This window comes from Alosa sapidissima, chromosome 9 (assembly GCF_018492685.1).
Source record: "Alosa sapidissima isolate fAloSap1 chromosome 9, fAloSap1.pri, whole genome shotgun sequence".
Lineage (NCBI taxonomy): Eukaryota > Metazoa > Chordata > Actinopteri > Clupeiformes > Clupeidae > Alosa > Alosa sapidissima.
The window spans coordinates 8,942,839-8,959,230 of record NC_055965.1 but is presented as its reverse complement, the minus strand read 5'-3'; the positions used below and the strand labels follow the sequence as shown (position 1 = coordinate 8,959,230).

Genomic DNA, 16,392 nt, shown 5'->3' with positions numbered 1-16,392 from the left:
GATAAGCGCATCCGCACACACAGTATACCCATCCCCCACCCCTGACTGACTTTTCAACGAACTCCGTTGACACTGGTGGTGACTTCAACCGTCACTTTTCTGTCATGCATCTGACTGCAAGCTGTACAAACTCTGCCGTCATCATATCCAAGGTAAGAACTACAGTACTTTTGTATGCCAATTGAAAACTGGAATTAATTAGGAAAATACTGTTTTTAGCATTAATGTTAACCAAAACCGTTTGTTAACCGTCATGTTAGAATCAGCTAACGTTAACGTTTGCTAGCTTGCGAGCTAACATCGCTAACGTTAGCTGCTAGCTGTTAATGTCAACTTTTCCAATAACTAACTGTACCATTGTGTGGAATATCTGGAATGGTAGTAATATCATATTCAACAATAAGCCTGTCTGAGATTTCGTTATGGATGTAAAGTTTTAGTTTGAATGAAATGGCCAAGGCTATCAGGCACGAGCTATCAGGCACGAGTAGGTTAGCTAACCTAGCTATATAACTTCTAGAAGCTACATTTATAGTGGCTGCTAATGACTATGCAGGCTAACGTGAACAGGGGGTTGACGTACCTCAATATGATGCCGACAAGTGAAGGGGATCTTTAGTTTGTGAAGGGTAACGTATAGTGTTATATTAAGTCATCCTTACACCAGAAGACTTGACCAGGTTTGGGTAAGATTATTGAAAGATTGTAGTCTTTTGAGTAAAGCTTGAAAGCCAAATCTTGTCAAAGGTTTCTGATGTATGGGTAGCATTAGGCAAAATGTTCTTCATTTCATAGCCCTTATTTGGTTGTACCTGACTTGTGCCAAGGCATGTGTTCATTTAAGATGCATGTGAGGGCATTAGTGCTTCAGTGCTTCAGTGATAGTCTTTTCACGTTATGTGTAAGCTTATTTTGCAATTTATTAATCTTAATTTACCTCTGTTCTCTGTTTGCAGGCAGTGAGTTGTGAGGACTGCTTCCCTGAGAACACTGAGTGCATTCTGGAATATTCCAAATGTGTGCCACTTCCATACAAAAGAAGTTTCAATCCCGCAAGAGAGTTCACTCACCAGGTAGAGACAGACAGACAGACACACACACGTAGAATAGCAAATAACATTATAATGTGTGTGCATGTATTTGTGTCTGTTGGTGTGTTTAGTTTATCCCCTTTTTTCATGTGTCTGTTTGTTGTTATGACTGTAGTGGGCTCCATCAACAGACCAGGGCAAAGTCGGTCTGTCCTGCTACTACTACATGCTACTTGACTATGTCTGGAAGCCATGGCTGCTGCCCTCAACATGCTGTAAGTGTTTGTGTGTTTTGAATGAGGGCTATGTCACTGTGCACACTATAATTTGTTTGACAAATGTGCAATGTAATGCATTAATACAGGAACTAATCATCATTATTGTCGTTTTTAATAATAGTCTTGAATTTTGAAGTTTAGCCATGTTTACCATTATGTTGGTGGTAATGTAAATAATGTGTTGAATATATGCCAAACTGAGCATAATCATAATTTAGTTAAATCTTATTTTCTATTTACAGAAACTGAAACCCTCACAAATAAACTGATATCAATAATTGGTGATAACATAACATTGATGGTGATGGTGGCAAGGGTGCCTTCATAAGGTAATTATCATTTTTGTTTGAACACCTGATTGACTTACCAACTTATTTTTTAATGTTTGATTTTTATCTTAATCAACAATAACATAATGTATAGCAATTGCTGTTTTATTTTTTTAGGTGCCATCCAGCAAGTCCCAGCCTGAGGCTGGCACTGCACGTCAGATGGGGGAGGATCTATGATCTATGTATGCATCAGAAAGGTGGTTTAAGCAAGAAGGAAAGAGCTTCTGCAGACAGTGTTGCAATTAGGTATGATACTTTTGGAAATTGATCTTAATGCCTTAATTAAAAAAATTAGGAAAAATCCAACCTTTAAGGACAGCAATTTTCTTTGTGAATGAATAATGTATCGTAAATAAATAAGTGTTCCTTAAAGGTTGGATTTTCTCTTTTTTTTTAATTAAGGCATTAAGATCAGATGATTTTTAAATGTATGTGTATGCTAAGGTTATGTAAACTTATGAGCACAACTGTAATCCATTACTTCTAACTATTGCACCTGACGTCTAGGCTGCTATTGTGGGTTTGCTTTTATTTGTCACACAAGCTGAGTTAATTATATTCACGGACAGGGTCAATTGTAACATATACTTTCTTTCTCTTTTTACAGACACCTGACTTTTACTGCCAAAGGGACCATCAGAGCACCTCTCCCTACCATCTATACCAGAAGAGTACGGACAAGGGCCCAAAATGTTTTAAAGGACGTTGCACGCCCAGACCATGGACTGTTTAAACCACTGTGGTCAAGCAGAAGTCTCTGTTCTCACTCGAGGCAGGTCATTGAGAGGGGGCGAGTGTCACTGCGTAAGCCCCCTACTGCAGGCGAGAAAGCCATGTTGATTTGAATATTGATTGATAAATACAATAAAGACCATGTAACAAATTTTATTGCCTGTCGTACAGTATATGAATTTTCATGGTAAAGTAAAATAAGTCATTGGGATTTAGCAGGTGTAAGTAAATAATGTAATTAAGTGTATGTAAAATTAATGTGAAATATTATTTAAGTTAAAGATGCACAATAAGCTCAGTGATGGTTATGTACTATCTCACATTTAAAACCATTACATAAATCACCATATATAAATCACATGATTAATTTTAAAAATAAAGGCATAAAGCCTATCGAAAAGCAAATAAAGGCATACACATAAATGCCTGCAAAATTAGCTGTGTCTGGCAGTATATGGGCTGTATATGCGTAGTCCCATGTTTGACATATCAGGGGGTATATGGGAACAAGAACAAGAGGTGTCCGGTGTCATATAAGTAGCTAATACTTGAAACATGGATCATATCAGGTGAGAATATGAAGTCTGGATATCTTGCATGTCGTCGCAGTCCCATTCAGGACTTTTGATATGCTCCTGATATGGCAATTGGCACAAAAATATCAGGAGCATATCAACCAATATATTTCCTGATATTACACATATCAGGAAATATATCACTATGAATATTCCCTGATTCAGAGCCTTTTCACCCAGTGCTCGCCATCTAGCAAGCTAATCTATATCTATATCAGATTTAAAGACAATAATCACATTAATTTCCTCCATTTTTCACCTGAAGAGCGTTAATCACAAACCCATTGATAACCAGCACATCTGTATATAGAGTTACCATGCTGTATGAAATGTATTTTATCAAGATAAAGTTTGTGTTCCCCGTCATAGCATGTCTAACGTTAACACTATGTGAATCATAGATATATATACTGACAGTATATACAGTATATCTATGTATGTGAGCTGACTAGCTAACGTAAGCTAGTAAGCTAACGCAATCAGGTTTGCAGACCTCTCACGCATTTCAATGACTTCACACGCTCACACGCCACATATGGCATTTCTCAATTTCTCACTCCCGAGAAATTATTAACTTGCCCGCACAGAAATTTCTACGGGCTATACTTTACAAACGTGTCACACAACGTTGCTGTCTGTCAGAGAGCCAATCAGAAAATAGGATTTCTCAACCAATCAGGAAATAGTTTTGTTTTGATGTGGGTCCGCAACGTGGAGACTGCTGGTCCGCGGAGACGTGGAGTGAAATTAGGCCCGGTGTTTCGTCTGATAATTTGCTGCGCAGTTGATCAAGATACCGCGGACCGACAAAAAAAGAAAAGAAACGTTTCTGCTATCGATGTCATTAAACATGGAGCCATACAATAAAGTAGTGGTATGAGCGTTCATTCAATGCAGGCGCCTGCGCGAGAGAAACTGAAACTAATCGATAACGTTGGTATCAAATAGGCCTGTCAAACTCGATTCCTTTTAAGGATCCGGGTTATTCTGAGTCACTCACTAAACTGATCCGGGTTGAACGAGTCACTTGAGTCACTTGAGTCAGTATTGCTAAATCGCAAAGAAATTCAGTCCTACGTTCAAGCAGTGCAGTGGGGTGCTTCATTTCGTTAAGTGCCTTCTCATGTTGGATGTGGATCCTCCATGATTTGAAACCAGGTTTTTGCAGTACTTGCATTTCGCCTAAGAGTTTTGGTCTCCTGGTCAAAGTGCATCCACACATTGTTCATCTTTTTGGTGCTCATGTTCAGAAACTTTGATCTTATTGACAGGGAGGGTAGCCTATATTATAATAATTAATTATTTGTTGTTGTTTTGTTAACAATAGAAAATTTGCCTAGGTCTAATGCTACTCTGCTACAATGTTTATTACCACTACTATATACTAATAGTAGGCTACTAGGAATCTATTCTAATAGGTATTATAGGCAGCTAATAGGCCTACTAGGCAACTAATATTGTTAGCCTATTAATCATAGCTATACATATATATATATATATATATATATATATATATATATATATATATATATATATATACACATACATATATATCATGTTAGGTAGCCTAATATAATATCATATATAATATAATATAATATAATATAAAATAGCCTAATATAATAGCATCAAAATCTCCACCCACTCACGGGAAAGAAAGCAGTTTGAGCCAGACTGTTTATTTATTGTCTTAACCTAGCCTAAGCAATTGACTTTCAATGTAGACATAGAAACAGGAACGTAGAAATGCCCTGCAGTGACTAAATTATTATTATTGTTATTATTATTATTATTATTATTACTACTACTACTACTACTATTCTCATTAGGCCTATTATTATTATCACCTTGACACGAGTAGAAACTAGGCTACTTGCTCGTCTACAGATCCACTCATGACAATGTAGCCGGCTGATTCGACTGACTCGCACTCATAACAACATAATGTAACCGGTCCGCCCGCGGCTGATCCAAATGACCCAGGTAGGCTAGCCTACTCAAGCAACTCCATACAGAGCTTGCAATGTTTCGGACATTGCTGTCTTCGCGACCTAATTGCATTTTAAAGTAGGCTATGCGTGCAGAATATATGTTATTTCAGAAGTGAAAGCATGGCTTTTGTTTGTGGATTTTCTTTTAACCTTGACGAGGAGTTACTCGTTCCTCTAAAGATCCACTCATGACAACGTAGCCGGCTGATTCGGCTGACTCGCACTCATAACAACGTAACCGGCCCGCCCTGCTGATCCAACTGACCCGGCTAGCCTGAGCAGCTCCATATAGAGCTTGCAATGTTTCGGACTGTCTTCGCGACCTAATTGCATTTAAAAGTAGGCCTAGGCTATGCCTACGTGTAGAACATTGTATGTTATTTCAGAAGTGAAAGAATGGCTTTTGTTGTGGATTTGCTTTTCACCTTGACAAGGAGTTACTCGCTCGTCTACTGATCCACTCATGACAACGTAGCCGGCTGATTCGGCTGACTCGCACTCATAACGTAACCGCCCGGCCCAGCGATCCGACTAACCCGGGTATACAAAGCAGCTCCATTAAGAACGTGCAATGTTTCGGACTGTCTGCGCGACCTAATTGCATTTTAATATGTTACATCTATACACCAAATCTAAAGTATGCCTAGGCTACATGCAGAACATTGAATGTTATTTAAGAGGTAAAGAATGGCTTTTGTTGTGGAATTGCTTTTCACTTTGAGGAGGAGCTACTCGCTCGTCTACAGCCACTCATGACAACGTAGCTGTAGCCGACTCGTACTCAATGTAGACTAACCGGCCGGCTGATCCGACTAACCCGGCTCTGCGGGAAGTTAACCAGTTATCTCAGACTGCCTGCTCACTCAGTCGCTTGAGTTGATTTGTGGAGTTGTGGTTATCCTACTTACGAAATTGTTAAATTTTTGGCAGCTATGATGGCTAGTAGGCTAGCTAATTGCAAGAGGTTGTGTGGCGCTGTTTATCGTTTTAGATTGAATTGTAGTAGGACTCAACTGATCCGAGTTAATGATACTAGAGACTCGCGACTCATGGGTTAATTTAAAGATACGGGTGAAAGATCCGAGTGAATCACGACTCAAACAGGCGTAGTATCAAAGCTCCGCTTCAACCTGTTGAATGCTATTTAATTGTTTAACGACACTTAAAGGTGCGATTTGTAGGATTGTTACCGAACGTTCTGTTGGCCAAAATCAAAACACTGGTGAACGTTCTCAAGACTACCAGACGCGAGCCTCTTCTGGGTTGCCAGATGTAATGAAGACTTAGCTAACATTAGTTGACCTGCAGCTGCTTTAACGTTTCTCCAACCATGACCCAGCTACACATTACGGAAACAGTGAAAACAAAAAATACCTCTCTAACCAACGTAACATATGTAGCTGAAGTTAGCGATGCAGATGAAGTTTAGCATAGGCTACCTGTTGTGGAGAAATATGGCCAGCTCTGCGTCAGACTTGATATTCTTCGTTTGACGAAGATGTCACCATCTCAGGAAGCTCCTCCGATGTCCACTTAATTTGTTTCTTGTTTTATTTTTGGAAATGTGCCTGCCTCTTGTAGGCGTTCATGACTACAACTGACAGCTGTTGACAGTTGGCCTTTGCTAATTTGGCAACCCAAATAGGAGGACGCGCTAGCCCATTATTAATACGCTATTCTAGAATTAATCGTTCAAAACATAAACGAAAATTCCAAGAGATTCCGCCCCGTAACTGATTTTTTTTCATGGGTTTTACGGGGTTTCACGGGTTAGAGTAATGTTGTCAAATAAGCCATTACTTCAATTCATCGTGTTTCCTCACTCTCTGACAACATATGGTGATCATTTTTGGAATGGTTACAGTTTATTTTCCATTATTTCCTACATACTGGACCTTTAATAGAACAACGTTGATTTTTGGAACTTCCATAGAAACAGAGCAGAGACTGTATAATAGGCTACATTGTATGGACCCTTTCAAGAGAGTTCCATTATCAGCATCATAGTTGGCCCCACAAGACTTCCTTTTTAACATTCCATATGTTATCTTAATGCAGAGGAAGTAGACATGACTGTGACATTGGCCCAAATGGCTGACATTGAACCACAGTGCTTTAAATGGGAGTCCCCAGTATCAGTCATCAAGCCATCAAAATCTGCCACAAACACTTACAACACACATCATCACTCATAAACACACACACACACACACACACGGACAGAACCACCACTGTTCAAAAGAGCCCTGGGTTTGAAAAATATAGCATTATAAACATAATAAAAACCTGTTGACAACCAACCTATCATCTAAAGTTGCTCTACTACAATAGGCTAACCAAATGTGTTTTGTCTGAAATTCATTATTGGCGTAGGAACATTATCTTTAAGCTAGCCTCTCTCCACATCAAGGTTTGCAGGCTAACTTTTGGCTTTAAAATGTCTGTCAACATTTAAGCAATAAATATCAGTTAAACAAGCAGCACAAAAACCTCAAAGAACAATACCAGTAGGCTATCTACTAGTGCAGTTGGTATAGGAAAATGCATATGCCAATTGAAAAAACGTCGTACTTTCGTCTACTTACCACTGACAATATCAGGCAGAAAGCAATGGAAGTGAATGGGGCTAAAGTCGTCAATGTCAAAGTTAGGAACTTTTGAGCTCTGCATAACGCCGTAGCCTGGAAAAAGCGCCGCCATTGTTTCCTATGGAAGTCTATGGGAGTGTCGCCACTCTGTTTTTCTACCACTCTGGCTATACGTGTGGCTGGCTATATAGCTGCTATATGTGTGACTGACTGACTATATGTGTGGCTGCTATATGTGTGACTGACTGGCTATATGTGTGGCTGACTTTACGTGAAGGCTGAGTGCTTCACGTTGCCTAAATTCATTGACCGCTTGCTATTGCACCTGCTGAAACCTAGGGCATAAAAATTGGGCCCCTTGTGTGCCGACTGAAAAACAAATGACGTCCTAATGAAAACGAACAGCTGGCCTTTGCAGGCCTGACTGCAACTGATGCATCAGTTAACACTGAGCGAGATCGATCTCCATCAGCGGGTCCTATGCCCTCCATCTCTCTCAGTCAGATCAATGGAGATGAATGCCAACACAGCTGCTGCCAGGGGTGCAGCACGGGGATGAGGAATGAGGCGAGGACGGCGACCCAACTGCCCGAGGCTATAAATGACGGGAATGTGATTTAGTGCCGTAGTCTAATTACAGGTGCTTTTACAGGTGGTCCACCGGGCATTCGTACATATAAAAGAAGCAATCACCTTCACCCTCATTAAACAACTTGAAATGAAAATGAAGATTGAAAAAAAAAAAAGAAAAACACCCAACAAGAAATGAAAATTAGAGGACATTTTTTTTAATGGCTTTGCATGCTACAGTGGTGGTCTAGTTAACAAGTATTTGCATAGCTCCGTCTCTGGAATAGTGTTTTCTTCTTTTTTTTTCTCTTTGTCATTGGGACCAAGACACTTGTTGTTTGTTACAGTCTGGATGCTGTTCATATGAAAGACTTCTCCATCATACCTAATTAAGCTGCATTATACACTCTTAAAATGAATTTGTTAGAAACACAAACTGTGTTGTCTCTATCTGGACATAGAGATGTGTTAAAGTTGTGTTATTTTCCAACACATTCGTTTTAAGGGTGTCATAGAAGCAGACAGTAAATACATTGAAAAAAACTATCAGTTAATGGTTTCCACCTCAGTGTGGTTTGTTTGGTTAGGGAATTCCCTCGATGGAAGGGGGATTGTCTATGTAAAGCAGGCAGGCAGGCAGCCTTAGGCAGGGCTCCTGACATGGTCTTAATGTGTCAAATGTAAGCCTGCAGTAAGCCCTGGAGCTTGTCCAAACTCCTTACCAGAGTCCGGGCCTCATTAGCCACAGTTCTCAACTTCTCAGTGGAATACGCTCTGGAGCAGGTCGAATACAGCAGGATGTGGGTCTGGACCGACCTCGTGTCAGGAGAGTGGTGAGATGCAGCCCAGTTCTTATGAGCTCTCCATAGACCCATTGGGCAGCCGTGGCCCACTGCGCCGGGATTAGTGTGTGCTTCACCTCACTGTGTGTTCACTGTGTGCTGTTTGTGTTTCACTAATTCACCGATTGGGTTAAATGCAGAGACCAAATTTCCCTCACGGGATCAAAAAAGTATTTATACTTATACTAGACAGAGAGCTCGCGGCAGCGTCAAGAGGGTGAAGACGACAAACTGGTGGAGTGAAACAAGGAACTCTCTGTAAGTCTGTTTTCCAGCAGCCAGTGTTATGTTAAATATTGAGTCAGTTGGATTCTGCAAGAGAAAATGTTTGATAATTTTTATCAGCTTTGCATGTGCCCTACTGTAGCCTACATAGTGGTGGTGCATGGAGTAGTGAGGTGAATCACCTGCGGTGTGTCCTTGTGAACAGGGCTCCGAACCGGTTCAAGGAACGAAAACGAAAACCGAAAACAAACGGAATTTTACGAGGAGCGGAAACGGAAGCGAAAACAAAATGGTCTTCAACTGTTCCGGAACAGAAATGTTATTCTGAAATCCACAAAACCGGTTAATAACGTTTTTTTTTTCGTTCTCTATATATTTTATAAAATTTCACAAAAGCATATCCTATGTCAGGGAGACTATTTCCGGTTGTGCGAAAAACAAGCCCGCATCTACACTGTTAATGTGAGCTAACAAGCCGCTATATATGTAGCCAACTACTGTAGGCGAACAGCCTAATAATTTGATTTTTGCAGTTTGAAAAAAAAAAAAAAAACGAATAAATGGACCTTTGGTCCAAATGTGTATATTTTGTCTTGCTGTTGTAATGTAACCTATCCGTCTGCCACTTCGGATCTTAGGCCAGCTCGTAGCGTAGGCTACTGAAACTGATTTGGAAATTGTTTGTAGCCTATGCGTAATAGCCTATTTTGCCTGTCCACGCCTTGTCGTTTTAAAGTCGGGATTTGAAATGTTTGCGCAATTATAGCCTATTCTATGTAGAAGAGTTAAACGGGAAATTTCAGATAGGCCTCGTCAGCAACAGACAGGTTCGTTTATAAACAGGGTTGGAATTATAGCGCAAGCCTTTGAAGATCTCCATATGGATAAAACTTAGGCTACAACCAGGTAAGGAGTTTAGCTCGTATCCAGAAATATTTTTGATAAGAAATTATTTATAGGCATAGGTTAGGCCTATAGTAAGTCTGTAGGCTATGGGATGGATAGCCCATCTGAATGTTTTTGGATGCCGCCTGTGATTTGTTATTTTTGGGCATAGCTACGGTATAGGCTAAATCAAGGGGAAATAATGAGTGTCTATTCTAAGGTAAAGTCCACAAAAATAGACTTGATAGGCCCGCCAAACACTGCCGGAACTTTAAGAACGAACGATATTTTGCGTTCCGAACCGGTTCAGGACCAAAATGTTGGTGACGGAACGCATGCAAGAACGAAAACGTTAAAAATAGGCCTACCTGAACCGTTCGGAACGGAACGTTTGAAAAATAATTTTGTTTTCAAGCCCTGCTTGTGAATGACCGGTGTGTGACCAAGACGACCATGCTGTTCCATCAAATCCAATGGACGTCACCCCATGCATCTACACTCAGAATACTGGCCCTCTCAACAACTCTTCTGAGGCAATCCCAATGTATATTTAGACATTTCCAACACTGACGTTTAGAGCTGGAAATAATATGATGACAGATATTCCCTTTCAAGCTTACCTGTCATACAGGGATGCGTCTCTCAAAACCGTAGTTGCTCACCTGTTACTAACCTGTTAGCAACTTAGTTGGTTGGCAATGGGAAATTGCATTGCAACCAACAAAGTTGCTAACTTATTTGGGAACCGCACCCCAGCTTGGCATAGATTGTGATTCTCCTCATGCCATTACATGGAGCTAAAAAAGCAACGATCAGATATGACTAATCTTTAAAAATCATATGTTATTATAGATCAGACTCCATTGCCGAGCTAGACAATGAGACTTGAGAAGTTTTGGGTTCATCCTCTAGCCTCTGTGTGATCTTGTGGCCAATTTGCCAGAAGCTTCCTTGACCTTTGAGGGATGACTTTTTTTGGCTTGCTTATGTTTGAACTGCTGTGTCTGACGCATGTACGCTCACACACTGACATTTCCCAGATTCAGCTGAATGTGATGAAAGTTTTGAGTAGGCTGGCTTAGCCAATACCCATGCAATAGATTAGATGAGAGAGCGGAACATGATGCCACTTTGACAGCGATTTGAAATGTGATAAGTATGAACTCAATCAGAGGATACTAGTCCTTCATTTCATTGGCTACTCTGTACTCTGTGTTGATAAAGCAGATGCAAAAGTACAGAAGCGCCAGAATCAAAGAATTCTGCCTAGATACAAATGAATGCGTTATGCTTGATCCTTATTGCATCGTGATTAACATGTTGACACTGACAGCCCTAATATATATATAGCCTACATATTATATTAGAAACTGCAGACCTGATAATGAAATAGATAGCTTGGTGATAATGGAAATTCTCTCTCTCACTCACACACTCTCTCTCTCACACAGAGAGAGAGAGAGAGAGCCTATAGGTCTCTATAGGTATAACAACAATGTTTTTTGCAAAGGTTTTTGCCAAAGTGCTCTATTTTTTATGGGTGATAATATCCTCTCATTCGTCTGATGCTTACCATCCATGGTGAGGCCTGTTGAATCTCCTGGAGTTTCTTTAGCCTTTTGTGTTGACTGCAGTTCATACCATCCATATGTGAAGTGAGAAAAAAAAGTGTCAGACTCAGGTGTCTCCAGTAATGTTAGTGATTTTTCCGGAGGAGAAAACTGAATATGAGGGTCCTCAAACTGAAACTCAAGTGTCACTCATTTTTAAAGAAGTGCCAATCATTTCTGCTCCAAAGACCAAGGTGCAAAGCCGGAGGCTGAAGCAATTTTTTCGGCAAGCTTGGGACTAACAAAAACACCTGATGAACATGAGCTAATGCATGAATATATGTCAGTGTGAACTGTTCATGTGTGTAATCAGTCCAGAGAAGAATGGGAGGCAGCCAGGACCACCTGGTTCATGAATATCCATACAGAAATACTTTAAAAAGGGTATTTTTGTTCGTTTTAAACAAATGTGTTGAAAATAACACAACATAACACAATATGTGTTTTTTTAAACACATATGTCCAGATAGGGACAATACAGTTTGTGTGTCCACAAGTACTGGGTGTATGTCATGAAGACAAACAATAACATCTCTAGATCTTGGTTACAAAAGCTATGTTTGATAAAACATCACATATAGATTGGCCAAGCAGTAGCCGAGATAGTATAGGCAGTGAACTCAGCTTTGTATGTGAGCTCAGCTCACTGCGGCAGATAGTGTGGACACTATTAGTGTGCGTGAGTTCACTAGAAGGCCATCACTGAGAAATGGCAGACATCTGTCACCCGCTCTGACACCTTAGGTGGTGTTGGCCGTTGAGCTGCAGTGGAGGAGAGTGGAGCTGCAGAGTGTGCCTATCACTATTACCATTACGGGGACTTTATTTTCCATTTGTTAAACCTTTATTTAACCAGGAAGTCCCATGAGATTTAAATCCCCTTTTCAATGGAAACCAGGCTAAGATAACACACCATTTCACAGCAACAACAACAACAAAGGATGTACCATTTATACCATTGTGTATCAGTTCCACTATGGAGCATAAGAAAAGAAAGATATTCTACCAAGTCCTGAATACAAAGACTTGTAAACAGATCTTTGATGCATAAAGTCTCTAAGCAATGAAGTGTGGCAACACGCATGTAAATAGTGTCCTCATACTCTAGAGCAGTCAGGACTGTAGCTTACAGTTTGGCTGAGTTTAGGCAGATCTGCAGTCATGGCAATGAGGAGAGACCAATGATTTATCATGGTGAACTTAGACTCAACGTTACAGCAAACTTATAGAATATTCAAGATGGATTATTAGCATTTTGATTGATTTGTACTTTTTTTTTTTTTTGGACAAGTCAGCAAAATATGGTTTGTGCATGTCAGCAGCACCCAGAAATATATTTGTAATCACAGAGTATCTTCTCCAGACTCATAATCCTTGACAACTTCCAGGGCCTTGGTGTAAAAAGGTTCCTATTATACTGATTACAATTAAAATAGCTTACAACATAATAATATATTATAGAAACTAGAAAATGTAATGCCAGAGGAATTACAATAGTGGATGGAAAGCTGCTGGCTTAATGTTGGTAGGGAGATTCCTGGAAAAAACATTGAATCACTTAATCTTCATGAGTTCATACAAACCCTCGTACCAAAAAACCTTGTGTGTCAAAGCATTCCTGAGATATAACACTCAAGGTGTTTTTCAAATTGACATTTGACCTCCAACATCAATTCAGCCTCACTTAAAGGAGAATTCCGGTGTGATATTGACCTAAAGTGTATTGAAACATGATACCGAGTGTGAACGTATGTCTCATAGCCCATCTCGACTTGTCCCCTGCACTCCAAAATCTGGCGCTAGTTAGCCGATGCTACCAACAACTTTTTCAGTAGTGGTGCTTCGGCATCGGGCTAGCCATGCAAATAAATCACTGTTTTACACCCATTTACGAGGCTCAATGTATCTCCACACTTCATTGGTAGACTTCCTAGGGCCCTGACATTTAAAACGAGACATTGAGAACTTTGAAAAAGCACTGGTAGTTTACTTACAAGACGATTTATACAGACAGTATCTTCACGAAGTTTAACGTTTGCAGCCATCTTGAATTTAGTCACGATAAGTCGAGCAACGAGTAAGAATGAACAGCTATGATAAGGGATCAGATTCCAAAAATAATTCAGTGGAAATGCATGGATTCCAGTTTCTTCCAGTAGCAGCAACTGGAATCCATGCATTTCCACTGAATTATTTTTGGAATCTGATCCCTTATCATAGCTGTTCATTCTTACTCGTTGCTCGACTTATCGTGACTAAATTCAAGATGGCTGCAAACGCTAAACTTCGTGAAGATACTGTCTGTATAAATCGTCTTGTAAGTAAACTACCAGTGCTTTTTCAAAGTTCTCAATGTCTCGTTTTAAATGTCAGGGCCCTCGGAAGTCTACCAATGAAGTGTGGAGATACATTGAGCCTCGTAAATGGGTGTAAAACAGTGATTTATTTGCATGGCTAGCCCGATGCCGAAGCACCACTATTGAAAAAGATGTTGGTAGCATCGGCTAACTAGCGCCAGATTTTGGAGTGCAGGGGACAAGCCGAGATGGGCTATGAGACATATGTTCACACTCGGTATCATGTTTCGATACACTTTAGGTCAATATCACACCGGAATTCTCCTTTAAGGGAAGAGGAGAGATTTCTCTGCATAGTCTGTCTGCCTCTTCACCCCCTCCATGTTTGGTACTGTCTGTCTAGCCACTTGTACCACTGTCTTTATGCCTCACTGTTTGCGTGCTATATTAGCACATTAGCACATATGCATAACCCCCCCCCCCCCTCCATGCCACAGCCGAACTGTGGCCACACTTATACATTTTCTTAAATAGTTAAATATATAGATATATAGACTTTACTTAACTTTATTTCTGCATTGTTGCACTGTTGGACTTACTCATTTGCACTATCACCATGACCACTATCACCATTGCACTACCACCATGACACTCATTCACACAGAGCACCTTAGAGCACCTTACCATACCTTACTATGCACAGAGAATCACAGGCTCAGTCCCTGCCTCAGTCATTGCAAGCGCCTCTGACAATCACCACTATGTGGATACTGTTTTTAAAATTGATTTAGATTAAGTGTTAGTATAATTTGTATTTTTGTAATTTGTATTTTAGTATATTTTTATATATTGTATTAAGTGTTAGTTAGTATAATTTGTATTTTAGTATATTTAGCATATTCTTTTTCTTCTACTGTCCTTACTGCTTAGTTGTGTTTTTATATTATATACTTTAAAGGTCCAGTATGTAGGAAATAATGGAAAATAAACTATAACCATTCCAAAAATGATCACCATATGTTGTCAGAGAGTGAGGAAACACGATGAATTGAAGTAATGGCTTATTTGACAACATTACTCTAACCCGTGAAACCCCGTAAAACCCATGAAAAAAAATCAGTTACGGGGCGGAATCTCTTGGAATTTTCGTTTATGTTTTGAACGATTCATTCTAGAATAGCGTATTAATAATGGGCTAGCGCGTCCTCCTATTTGGGTTGCCAAATTAGCAAAGGCCAACTGTCAACAGCTGTCAGTTGTAGTCATGAACGCCTACAAGAGGCAGGCAAATTTCCAAAATTAAAACAAGAAACAAATTAAGTGGACATCGGAGGAGCTTCCTGAGATGGTGACGTCTTCGTCAAACAAAGAATATCAAGTCTGACACAGAGCTGGCCATATTTCTCCACAACAGGTAGCCTATGCTAAACTTCATCTGCATCGGTAACTTCAGCTAAATATGTTACGTTGGTTAGAGAGGTATTTTTTGTTTTCACTGTTTCCGTAATGTGTAGCTGGGTCATGGTTGGAGAAACGTTAAAGCAGCTGCAGGTCAACTAACGTTAGCTAAGTCTTCATTACATCTGGCAACCCAGAAGAGGCTCGCGTCTGGTAGTCTTGAGAACGTTCACCAGTGTTTTGATTTTGGCCAACAGAACGTTCGGTAACAATCCTACAAATCACACCTTTAATTACTCTTTCTGCTGTTAAAGAATGTGTTTGTGTTGTATGTATGCTGGGGATCAATAAAGTATCTATCTATCTATCAATCTATCTATCTATCTATCTAATTCACTTCATCTTTGAGTCCATACAAACACTCAATCCAAATTTCAGGCATGTCAAGGAATTTTTGAGATATCGCGCTCAGAGTATTCATGGATTTGACCTTTGACCTCCAACATCAGGTCACTTAATCTTTGAGTCCATACAAACACTTGTACCAAATTTGAAGCATATGCGTCAAGCAGTTCTGGAGATATAATGCGCTAAGAATGAGATATGGCTGTGACTTTTATTTTGACAAACGGGAAACACTTAAACAGGATCTGTAGTTTTAGGGAGTGCCAGATTGTATGCATTAGAAGCTGAGACAGTTGGATTCACAGGTGTCACCTGTGCCAGTGTTCTAATTAGCCCGGGAACTTCTCTGGGAGCTTAAAGAGTGCAGCTGGCTTTAGGCCATTATGACATCACAGCCATACAAGTCATACAAGTATGGGGGAAAAATGGGCTTTTTGACATTTTTAATCCCCTATTTCTCAAAAGGATAAACTTTTAAGAAAATCTGAAAAAGTAACTCTCTTGTCCAACTCCAGACCTACACAACGGTTATTTCAACATGTCTGTACATTAAGCATTTCATTCTTGAAAAGGTAAAAAGAAAAGGTTATAAGAAGAAGAAGAAGAAGCCAGGAGATTTCAAGATAGTGGATT

The 16,392-nt window shown here is 39.9% G+C and overlaps 1 long non-coding RNA gene across 1 annotated transcript; it reads left to right on the top strand.

The window, feature by feature from the left end:
• On the top strand, positions 1-2,524 carry LOC121719309. The gene is made up of 6 exons (XR_006034234.1): positions 1-152; positions 957-1,073; positions 1,207-1,306; positions 1,552-1,638; positions 1,756-1,887; positions 2,249-2,524. It is a non-coding gene; the product is annotated as an uncharacterized LOC121719309 (long non-coding RNA).
• Positions 2,525-16,392: the final 13,868 nt, after the last annotated feature.